Source organism: Columba livia, chromosome 15 (assembly GCF_036013475.1).
Source record: "Columba livia isolate bColLiv1 breed racing homer chromosome 15, bColLiv1.pat.W.v2, whole genome shotgun sequence".
Classification (NCBI taxonomy): Eukaryota; Metazoa; Chordata; class Aves; order Columbiformes; family Columbidae; genus Columba; species Columba livia.
In genome coordinates this window covers 12,308,757-12,320,838 of record NC_088616.1, presented here as the reverse complement: position 1 = coordinate 12,320,838, position 12,082 = coordinate 12,308,757, and the positions used below count along the sequence as shown (strand labels likewise).

At 44.7% G+C, this 12,082-nt stretch overlaps 1 long non-coding RNA gene across 2 annotated transcripts in view; it reads right to left on the bottom strand.

Annotated features, from left to right (window-relative positions):
• Positions 1–12,082, bottom strand: part of LOC135575512 (uncharacterized) — a 48,307-nt gene that overhangs the window by 30,234 nt on the left and 5,991 nt on the right. Inside the window, exon 3 of one of the 2 annotated variants that reach the window (XR_010466383.1) lies at positions 5,505–6,763. The exons of the other annotated variant lie outside the window; for it this stretch is intronic. This is a non-coding gene — a long non-coding RNA (uncharacterized LOC135575512). Of the gene's footprint in view, positions 1–5,504; positions 6,764–12,082 lie in introns of those variants that run through there. 2 annotated transcript variants of the gene reach the window in all.

The window sequence follows — 12,082 nt, the reverse complement described above, 5'->3', positions numbered from 1 at the left end:
CCTGGCTGTGTGTGACACCTGGCGAGGCAGCGCTGCCATCCATGGGGAGGTGGGTGATGGTCCCTGCTCTGCCTGGCTGCTGGCAGCAGTGACAGGGTGCTGACTGCGTGCTCGGACCTGGCAGCCGGTCCCTGTCCCCTCCCGTGTGAGGGTGATGAGCCAAAAGGAAGGTGCAGAGCCTGTGACCGTGACAAACACGACAACGGGGAGTCACACCTCCAGGCACACCTCCAGCTGGCCAAGCGCAGAGGGCAAAGCATGATGGTTTTAAGCGACAGTGATGCTGCCCAGGCAATCCAAGTGGAAGGATGAGCCTGGCCGTGCTGTCTGGGGAAAAACTGCCTTTTCTAAGCCCCTGCAACCTGCAGCATGGCCATGGAGCACAGCAGCTGCCGCCAGCCCTTGTGTGCTCCCCAGGACTCTGAACCATGAGCACACATGTGTCCCAACCTGTGGCTGAGCCACCCAGCCAAGCTCCGCAGAGAGCTCCAGCCAAGCTCCGCAGAGAGCTCCAGCCAAGTGGCAAAGATGGTTCCTCCCAGCAGCGTGAAGGGCCAGCGTTTCCCTGCGAACATCACAGGCCTCAGAAAACACGCACAGAGGAAGCCTTTGCTGGTCCATCATCTTGACAGAGGGAACATGAATGCAGTGATTTTTTTTTCGGCATCCGGATGGAGCGGTGCCAAGCCAGCACCAGCTCTTGATGGGCATCACCAGCTTTTAAGCTGCTCCACCACCATGAGATGCACCAGGTCCAAGCCCGGTTTAAGGAGCCATCTGGAGATGTGCTGGTTTGCAGCTGAGCAGGCAGCAGAGGGACATGCAGGGGGCACAGCCACCTCCTCCCGCTGCAGCTGGGACCGTAACGTGGCAAAGCGGGTTCAGGAGGAAACCATTCCCTGGGGAAAATCAAATCACAAGAAACCCTTTGAATCACAGGGATGGTGAGAGCTTGATTACAACTTATTAGTGCTGGCAACGCAAGACAACTCCTCACTTTTACACTGCATTTCCAGAGGAGAGGGATCAGATCCCCTCTCAAGTGTGTCTTTGTGGAATAAAAATCTTCAACATTTCTAACTTACATGACTGCTAGGAAACACTAACAAATTACTTTCTCATAGCCGCAAATGGGTATATTATTGTGGAAGGCAGATTTTTTTGAAGATGAAATAATTTCAGATGTAGCCTGCAAGTTGCTGGGATGGACAGTATCCTCTGGAGAAAACAGGAGTTTCTGTACATCTGGAATTTGGCTTTAAAGTGAACTTTATTTTGCAAGGAAGATGGATTTTATTGCTGCACAATCCAGAGCATAAGAGCAGATCTATTCTTATAAGCAGATGAATAAAGAAAGCTGTACCTATGGCAACTTCTAGCCTCTTGAAAGCAAAATGCTCAGCAGATAAAGGTCCAGACACCTTTGAATGAAATCAGTGGCTTCCTCATTTGTGCTCATGCTATGAAGAATAGGGATATGACGGAAATGTGATGCTGTGGAGATGCTGAGTGTCCAAGGATGCAGAGATGGCAGGAGGCTGAGCTGGGACAGGCAGTCCCAGACCGGAGCACTCACCAGCTGGCACAGTAAGCCCAGCCTTTGGAAAGACAGGCCTTGGCAAGGGCAGGGCTTAACTCCAATGCTTTCTATTTCCCTTGGGCTACAAATTGAACTTGACCTTACTGACTGAGAAGTGTTTTGGTTTCAGTAAATTAATGTCTATATTGACTGCTCATCTGCTCTTGAAATACAAATTCCTATTAGTAAAATATACCATCATATGCTCAGTTAACAATAAAAATAGGAATTTCTTTCTCATTCTCTGTCCTCAGTCTAGACAGATTGTTAAATATCATTTTTTATTTTTGTATTTCTAGTATTACTTATGTAGCAATGTGAATCAACTGGCTATAAATAAATTAAGATGGAAATCAGAAGTGTAATTCTAACCATCAGTGGCGTGAGGTTCAGGAACAGCCTTTTAATGTGATTAATGAAGCAAAAATCTAACTATCTTGAAGGTGGAAGTTGATAAATATAGAAGACTTATGTGACATACTGGCATATGGAGCATCCTGGGAGTGTCCTTTCAAGCTGGTGCTGCTTTGTAATTGATAAACGCACGATTTGTGTAATATGTTCAGGGAAGCTACTTGTGGCTTTTTTAAGGGAATTCTGCACAAGACTATAATAAACATCCTGTGGATGGGAGAAAGTCTCAGTCAAAAGGATGGATTTGTAAATCCGGAGGGGCATTAAGCAAGTGGGTTTGGGGCAACTGGTGATCTCCTGCAAGAAGGAGTAACTGGTGTGTTTCATGTGGCCTTTTGTCCTGCTTGGCTTCTTCCTGAGCCACCTAAAGCTGAGACATCTCAGAAGAATTAGTGCTTTAGGATTTGGCTGAGTGTGGATGTGCTGACTCGGGCACCCTTTGAAAATCTATTTGTCTATTAGTAATCCTCAACCAACAGGTTTTGGCCAGAAAGTTAATCTGTAATGAGGATTTAAGGTTGCAAACTGAGTTGTTACATCCTTCCATTAATGATCCCCTCTCCATTTATTTGTTAGCACGGAGCTTTTTCTTCAGAGAGATACCGAGGAGTAGAAGGATGTAACAACATTTTGGATTTGCAATCAAATTTTTGAAAGCTTTAATTTGCCCAGGAACATCCACAGCTATGGGCTGATTATAGCAGGAGCACGAGATGTGAGAATGTCTGCATCCCTCCGACACCTCCAGACCTCTCCAGCAACCATGGGGCTGATTGTGGGAGAAACAGCCTCTCCTTCAGGAGCTGCTGGTGGTGCCAGTGCCAGGAGGAGGAAATCACAGCTCCTTAGCAATCAAGTGAATTGAGAGAACCCATTTAACCGCTTCTGTGCATCAAGGCAGAGACACAAGGAGATGAAACAGGGAGCTCCAGGGCCCTGGATGAGACACTGACCAGGGATGGGTGGGAGGGGGAGGAAAAAGTGCAGCAGGTCGGATTTGGTTCACAGTATCAGGTCCAAAGACATGGTGCTGAGCATCCAATAGAAAAAGTTGAAAGAGTTAAAAAACCTCTTTTCTCACACACACCTGATAAATAAAATTTCCAACTTGGAGATGATCCAAGACCATTTTCCAATAAGAAATAAACCCATGGCTTAGAAAATGCATACACACAAAGCAGATGAAACTTAAAAGTGTTTTCCCAGCACAGTAGTTTTTTAAAAAAGGTGACCTTTAAAGAAAGCCAGTGAGAGTTCATTTGCAGTAAAGAAATAAATAAAAAAACCCAGCTGGGTTAATCCAAAAAGCCCTACCTCCCAGGCACTCTTCTGCCATAGTTTAGTATCCTTTTTAATAGGTATTTTGGCATTAGGATTTAAAAATTCATTTTCTTTTAGTGCTGGAATAAATGGCAGTCAAGGGCAGAAACATCCTCTCGTTTCCCATCCTCGTCCTCGACGGATGTGGCCAGAGGTCACGGCTGCTCCATCCTGTCCTTGCACATCCCTTTCATCCAGAAGGAGGTTAAGCTCTCGTTGGCATCCAGACGGCAAAAGGGAAGAGGTGGAACATCTCCCTCTCTTCACTCTCCCAAAGGTCAGCTCCAGAGCTGAGAAAAGTGCATTAATTCTGTGCAGGACTTCTTTAAACAGGAAAAAAATGCCAGCCTAGAGCTTTGCTCCACACATGGCAGTGCCCTAAGCAGATGTTGGAGCATTGCAGAATGATGTTTCCTTCCTGGGCAAGTTCTCTGATGATGAACCTTTTGCTCACCCCTTTCAGGAGACCCACTTCTGCTGCCCAAATGCAGCAGCCATTGATGTGTTTCACAGTCCTTCAAACAGTGCAACAAAGAAAATGAGCTCACCGATCCAGAGACAGCACACGGCACCGACACGCAGCCTGAATAGTCTTTAAATATGATCATCCTTGATGCCTGTTACAAGTTTTATTAATTTTAAAAGCTCTCTGATCTCTTCCAGTTAAGCTTTAATTACTGTTCTTCATTTCCAGCCCATGGAAAGATCAAAGCCAGTTTAGAGCAAGAGGCTTTTTATTCCTTACCAACCCTGCCCCCTGTCTTCACTGGGGATTATATTTCTTCACTTTGCACATCCATGAGATCATTAAGTGTAAAGCAGCAGTCAGTTAGCAACATCTACAGAACCGTATTCCCTTCGCCTGTGGCAGGATGCCAAACACAGTAAATATGACTTTAAGGTTGTGCAGTTGGTTGTTTGAGCTTTTACAGTTTCTAGCTGGAGGGGAAAAAGAAAAAAATATAATAAAAAAAGAGACCAGCTGGTGCAATTACTCACTTTCAATTGCCAGTTATGCAACAGGCAGGTACATGGATACACTTTAGACTCCTCCTGCTTGGTGTGAAGGCCACTGCTGCCTTCATCTTAAAACAGCAAAAAGCGGCCAAAAGATGTCACAGGTTGGGGAATTTGTCAGTCACTTCATTTGAAATGCAGAATTGCTTTTAGAGGGTCAGATTTCTTCCACCCATGCCCAGCGGCTCTGACATTTGTTTTTTTCTTTGCGTCTTCTTACCCATCTGCACATTTGTCACCTCTACAGGAGGTGACAGCAGCGTGTTGGAGCTCACCAAGAGCCATGCGTGAGAACTTGTCCACGCACAGCATGAGTGTCACTCCTGCGTGTGCTGGACGGGGCTGATATTTGGCTTGTTGACCCGACCCGACCCAAGCTGATCTTCAGCTCTGGCCGTGCTGTTTAAAGCCTGAGGTCTAAAAATTAAATCTAACAACTTCCCAAATTCCTGAACAAGTCACTTGCTGTGCAAGGTCTGTAGAACGGAGAGGCTGCTGCTCTTCTGCTGCACCAGTTCAGAACGGACCAGTCCACCACATCTCCCAGTACTTAGCAATGACATGGGCACCACACCAAAGGGCAACAGTTCCTTGGTGCCCCAGAAACTGGGGAATAGGATTTTTAAATGTAGCAGGTCCAGTTTACACTGATATATCCATGAGAGTGACAAACCAGCTATGTTTAAGTCCGATCCATTCCTGGGAATGAAATTATATTTCCTATAATGGGGGGTGCTGGGGACTTTTACATCACGCTTTGGACACGAGGGGATCCCTGCTGCAGAACCAGCAGAATCCACCACCCCTCCCTCTTCCTTACTAAGCTTGGAAAGTAAAATATGAACAGCAAGACACTGTTGTTCCCAAGTGTGATTTCTACAGTGACTTGTCTGGGATTCAGAAATCATTTTGCTCTGTTCTGCAGCTACCGTAAGATCTCTTGACAAGGAGTCACAACTCTTTTCTCTAGGTTTCACCTCAGTCCAACAACTGCAGTAAAGAGAAAAACAAACAAGCTGAGAAGTGTACTGAGCAAATGCAGGGGAAATATTTTTTACAGTAAGTCTAAGCAGTTTTGCAGAGCTCTTTTCAAGTGCTTTTACTGAAATTTCCCCAGAGCCTTCCTAATGTAAGTACCACTGGAAAGATCCTAACGAAGAGAAACAGCTCCTGCTGAGTGATAGTCCGCAGCTTTATTAGCAGAGTTCAAAGAGAATAAAACAATTACTGTAATTTCCAAGGAACGTTTTTTTTCCAGGGGCACAGGAGATGAAGGCTGCGAAAATGGGTCTATGTGTGCTTAAGTAATGGGAAGGCATTTTGGTCTTTAATTTTTTTGTTGGCAGAGGGAGTCACTTCCTATTTTGGGATATACTAATATAAAGATGAATTAACTTTTTTTTGGCTTCCATTGAGTACCCGTGGTTTTAAAGCTGTCTGCATAGGGTAACTGTGACGCCGTGGCTTACGGTAGTGCAAAGGATGCTGGACTAGTTTGGTGGGGGACAAGCCACCTTCATCCTCACGTGTCCCCAGCTGAGGTCTGATTCAATTCTGTGCTCATTTTTGGGGTCCTACTAGACAAATCCTGATTATTCCAATGCTGCCACTGTTGCATTTGCAGGGGAGCACCCAGGGTGGTGGTGAGAGCTGGGGCTGATGCATGCTCTGGAAATGGGGCTGCATTACCCTCCATCGATGCACAGGGGACAATCCTCAGGAACCCCCTCTCTTGTCCCAGAGACTGAAATGACCCTACAGCCGCTCTGGGCATGGCAGCTTCTCCCCAGCAAAACAATTGTCCTTTATTCTATTACATCGTAACATGTGATTTAGAGATGATTCATCCCTTTTATTCCAGCCTGGACTTTGCTATTATCTTGCATTTCAGCCAAATATTATCAGGAATGTTGATGTGTCTACACAGGAACATTTTCTGCAAAATTAATCTAAGAACTTTTAAAATGAATGAGCATATATAAAATATTTATTTGGAACAAAAACAGTCTTAATTTAGTTTATCTTGAAGTAGTTTGGAGACAAATCACAACAAACCAAATAAAAGTCTGTGGAATTCTGCCTACATAGAAGCAAATGCAGCTGAATGGATCTACATTAAACTCCAGCCTCCAGTTAGACCAGGTTAATTTTACAATATAAAACAAGCCCTAAATTTAAAAAACAAAAAAAAAGAGAAACAATCCCCAGTTCAGTTATGATGGAGATCTTCTCAGCTTTGAAACCTGCAGATCTGGGACGCTGCATCCCACGTTGTCTTTTATGGAATGGGGAGTAGTAAAGGTGCCACCTCCTCTCCTGACGGCACGGCCAGACTCCCGCTTCTGCTTCACCCGCTTCGGAGCAGCTCAAAGCCCAGAGGAGAGGCAGGGTTGGCAGGTCTGTCAAGCGTAAACCTTCCTGTGACTTCAGGTGCTGGAAAACACAAGTGTTAGGGCAGGTGTGGGAAAGCAGCACTGCCCGGAGATGATAAATGTGTGATCCGAAGGAGACAAATACCAGGAGTGAAGCAGGAAATCCTCTTCCTCTGTGGGAGCCCTATGAACAAACTTCCAGCTCTGTAATCTTTCTCTTGCCTCAGGCGGTAAATAAATGGACTGTGTAAGTAACTGAGTTTTCCTGGAGACAGTGGTATGAGGACAGAGGCACTGCAGACCATTTGGAAGGTAGGCAGCGTCACGTCCCCATTTGGGAAATGGAGGGGACACACATGTGACAGCACATTCCCCATGGGGCTCAGCCCATTTTATAGGAGCAATATCAGGAAGATGAAACAAATCTGACAGCAGCAATGACTAAAGAAGAACAGCAAATTAAGTGTCAGTGCTAACGATGGGAAAAAGCTGCCAAAGCCTCTCGCTACAAAATGGGTCCGCATGTATAGTCATGGCCCCAGGAAATGTGTTAATTAGGCATGTGTCCACTCATTTGAGAAAATCTTATAATGAAATTCTGGCTAGGAGTTATGGGGATCACTGGGAGAGGCTCATCTCTGCTACAAGAGTGAAGGAGCCCTGGGGACCAATGAGCGAACTCTGGGCCATAGACCTGCCAGGGCAGGGGATGCTCTTCATGTGTCATCCAGAAAAAGAGCTTTCAGTGTCTTCAGTAAATAAGCAAAGAATATAAACATTTTAAGATATCACCTATGTACTCTAAAAGGCACTGGTCCTTTGTTAAAGATGGAAGAGACTGATATACTCAAGAAGAGAGAAAAGTTGTCTGTCAGAATGTTTTCTCATGTAAATCTCTGCTGTTACGCAGCTTGGAAGCAAAAGTTTGCGCAGGGTGCTGACCAAATGTAACTTTCTTAGAAGAACAAAGAGAAAAAAAGCAGACTTTGTCTTATGGATGGCTAGCTAAAAATACTGGTGCCCATTATCAATTAGCAAAATCATGTAAAACATTTTCTTAAGAATTTAAGTTTGTTTTTTGTTTGCTTTTCAATTAAAGTCCATTAAATTTTAATTTCCCTTGTATAACCGTTTATCGGGTTGTTCTTTCGCATTTTTCTGTAGGGACAAAAGGCTCTCTCAACCATTTCCAGACAGAATATTCATTATTTAGTTAAATGGACTGAAAAACAGCCCCCCCCTGCCATGGCCAGGGCCACACAACAGCGCAGTAACTGTGCCGGGAGCAGATCCAAGCCGTGGCTCTCCATCTCTGCTCTCATCGTGAGGACAGACTCTTCACTTGAAGGCAAAAGGGGAAATGAAAGTGATTGTAGGACACTCTCCAGGGCACAATCACAAGCTAAACAGGCTTTGTTTATGTAGACAGCTTTCTAAAAGTCAAACCATTGATAATGGGGGATCTTAACATCAGGCTGTTGTCTGGGATAACCACAGTCGACTCGCCGGGGACGGCTCTTGGAGGGCGTACAGCACGCGGTATTTACACTGATACTCCAGCAGGCAAGATCAGAAGCAGTTTTGGACTCAGTCCTAGGAAACGAGCCAGGTATGATAAATAAGATGTATTCCGGGGAATATGTAGGGCCAGCGAATTACAGAGGCCAGCTTGGTATGGGGGCTGTCTTGGCCCTCACCTTGCGCACTGGCTACACAACCCAGTGTGTCTGGATGGATTTGTAAATCCGGGGGAGCACATGGGGCTCCCCAGAGAATCCAAGTCTTGGGTCCTTTTCCTCTGCTGTCTACAGCAGCTTTCCAGGACGGAGCTGGCGGGGTGTCCTGGGTGGACGGAGAGGCAAACAGCATCATCCTGAGTTAGCTCATCTACGTGTGACTTGTTGTTTGAAAAGAGACCTTGAGCTTTGCTGAACCCAATGTACTTGACGTGAATTTTCACTTTTCCCAGCAGACATACACCCACATTTCTCCAAAGAATTAGGATTAGTTTGGTCCAGGCATTTGTGAAATATCTTCATTTCCCATTGCCCCTGCTTTAGAGCATCTGAGAGAATAAGCTGATCTGGAAACAAACCACTTTTTGTTTGCTCTTTCCTAAGGGAACATTATATTACTAATGTTTTGTCATAAGTATCTGGAAGTTATGGAAAATGTTCACCATCTCCTGCATTCAGAGCTTCCAGAACCAAAGTTTTATCACCCAAAACACTGTGCTAGAAAGTCAACTGCTGGTGTCAGCCAGGAAACAGGGAGCAGAGACAGTGCTGGCAATTCAGGGGACTGATCAGACATCAAGAACAACAATAGGAAGAGAATATGAACAAATGATTCATGAGAAAAGAAATAAGCCGAAATGCTCTGATGCTGCTATGTAAATGTTTACCAATGACTAATAGCTTTGCAGAAGATCTGTTAATGTCAGATTTGTTAATAATAAGAAGAGAGCAATATATATTATGAATATTACTCTAACTTACAAATTTGAATAAATTCCTTCCTAAGACAAGGACATTACTTTTCCATTTTCCATGCAGTTTATGAAGAGAAACTCAATAAGTGAGATCAGAAGAATCTTAGAACAGAAATGCACTCCAGATATTTGAAGTTGTCATTAAACCCAAAGCACACAGCAGTTTTAACTGCCTATTGAAACCCCCCTGCTCACCTCCCAGACAGTGATCTGGTGGAGCTGGAGCTTGGCCACCCAAATATAACCAGTCACCCACAAAAAACAGGTAAGAAAAAGAAGCTTCTAGTGCTGATCAGTCAAAACCTGACACGAATGTCATTTTCATTAAAGCTCTTCCACTTAGTGACTGTGAAAGTTCTGCCATATCCCTGTGAATTTCCACAGTAAATACCTCCTAGCAAGTGAAACACACACTGAAGTAACAGATCAGTAATTCTCAGCTTCCTAAAAAGAAACCTGGTTTGTGGGTTTTTCTATATATTACAGTAAATGACTTTCAGATCCCTCTTCATATTCACACTCAGGCTTTTAATTTCTAACTCCTCATCACTCATCTCTTTGCCTGGGACCACTTCTCCTGAGATTTCAGGGCTTCATCCTCCATAGTTGGAAATGTTATGTGGCTTCAGTCTTTTTCGGAAAAAGAGAAATAAAGAGCTGGAAGGGTTGAACTGCGCGGAACTGCTGTTTGATTAGACAGTCTGAAACTTGAATTCTGGAAAAAGCATTGACCATAACTTGAAGATGAGATTATTTGTGCAAATATTTAGTGCCATTGTCCCCACCGCATCCTCGCTACCACAGCCTGAGCCACATTCTCGCTCGCTGTCACCTGGCTCGGCTCCCCCTGCTCAGAGCTGCCCGTTCACACAGCCTTCGAGTGCTGAACCCTTCTGATAGGAATAACGTCTCAGCAAAGTGCAGCAGCTCAGTAAAACCCATTTCCAAGTGACTCACCGCAAGGAGAGAACCTGCATGGCACAGATTATCAGCTTTCTCTCCTGCTGACTAATTCCCCGGTACGAAGTGAAATTCAGAGTATTGTGCTTTTGATTATCACTGCCAGCGATATGGAAAGCAGCAACATGGCCAGACTCTGGCAGCAGATCTCAAAGATACAAACCCACAAGAGTGGTTCTGCCTCCAGTAATGAAATCCGGCTTGAGCTCTCCTGCCTCGCTCACCTGTCCAAGGGCAGCCCTGTCCCAACATCTTCACGACTTAAAAACCCACGTATCAAGTCCAAACTGAAGCTTTCACGACCTCCCCAGACGACTTTCCCATGGTTTAACACTGCAGTGCCCATCCCTGCCGCCCATGCAGGAACTGGGGGTTCTTGGAAAGGCCAGGACACAAACTGGTTTGCCCCACGGGGAGCAGGGGCTGCTTTAGGAGTGCTTTTCATGACAAATGCTCCAGCTCTGCAATGGGAACACCTTTCCAAGACTATCGTGTGCTGAAATGAGCACCTACCCAAGTCACTGCTTTTGAAGATTTTTATTCTTCATTCCCCAGTTTGAATACAACATGAACAGCATGGCGTGCAAGCTCAGCTCAGCTTTAAGAAGGAAATAAAACATTTTTCTACTTATATTTGTGAAGACCATTAGGCTCAGGCTCTTATACTTTTTACATATCTGCACATTTTATATCTTGAAATAAAACAACAAAAAAACCCGCAGTAGCTTCACTTTTTAAAATATTCTCCCATTATGGAGTAAAACTGAACACCATCACTGGGCCTTCAGTGAATTTCTCTTAAGTACTGATGCAATGGATGAGGAACACTCCTTATTTACCAACAGATGATTAATACCAGGTTCAATCATGCTGAGAACAACAACTAAGCCTTTAGCATCACCTCCTTAACCATTTTACCTGGCATAGTTTTACTGTTGGAGCCCACCAGGATCAGAGTGTGGACCAGCCGAGGAGATGACCACGCTCTCCTCTGAAGGAAACACAGAAATGCCCAAGGTGGAAATTATTTAGTTAAAATACAAAGTCCTCAGCTAATTTATACAAATATTTACCCACAATTTATCTTAATGTATCTCACGATGTTGACAGACTCCAGCCATCCGTCAAAAATCTCAGGCACCGGATGGCTGCATGGAGCCCATGAGGAGCGTGGATGGTTCTGATGGGGCTTTGTGCCAGAACCAGGATCTTCCCAGGACATCTCCGAGCAGGATCAAAGGCCTGGTTTGTACCAGACAAAATCCTAAACAGGCCTGAGCTTGTTCAAACAAAATCCCCACTTTCTGCTCTGCATGCAGATGTACATTTTGGCTGCAGAAACAGAACGAAGCTGAAGGGGAGACTTTGTTTTCAACTACAAAGTTGGAAAAAAACTGGGAAAATGAAGCTAACTCAAACTGATGGCCCATCGTTCCAAACCGCAGCAAACCTCCAGGCTCCATGCAGAGAAAGCAGCGGCCTTGGGTGATACATTGACTGTTTTCCTGTTAGCTGTGGAATTTGTTAGCGCTGTTAAACTGCTGTCCATGCTGAGGACTCCTCCTGTTATTCTCTTGAACCAAGAAAATAATAAAAGGCTTCTCTGGAAATTCTTTACATCTCCGTTTTAAACAGATGGCTGCTGAACTCTGTAAGGTCAGCAGTAGACTGTCTGATTATCACCACGTGGCTCCGTTAAGCAGAATAAATTAGAAAAAGAGGAAAAAATCACTAAAAAGACAGCCCAAGACTTGATTTCTGCAGAAGAGCTTGGTGAAACCAAATACAGATTCTAATTTTGAAGAATCGCAGGACACACTTCCCTGACTGATAGCAATTGTTGGAAAGCAAAAATAAATGTGGGTGACTCATCATTCAGGCAGGTGTAGGGGACAGAGCACCGCATCCTTCATGTGAGAAGGCAATTTG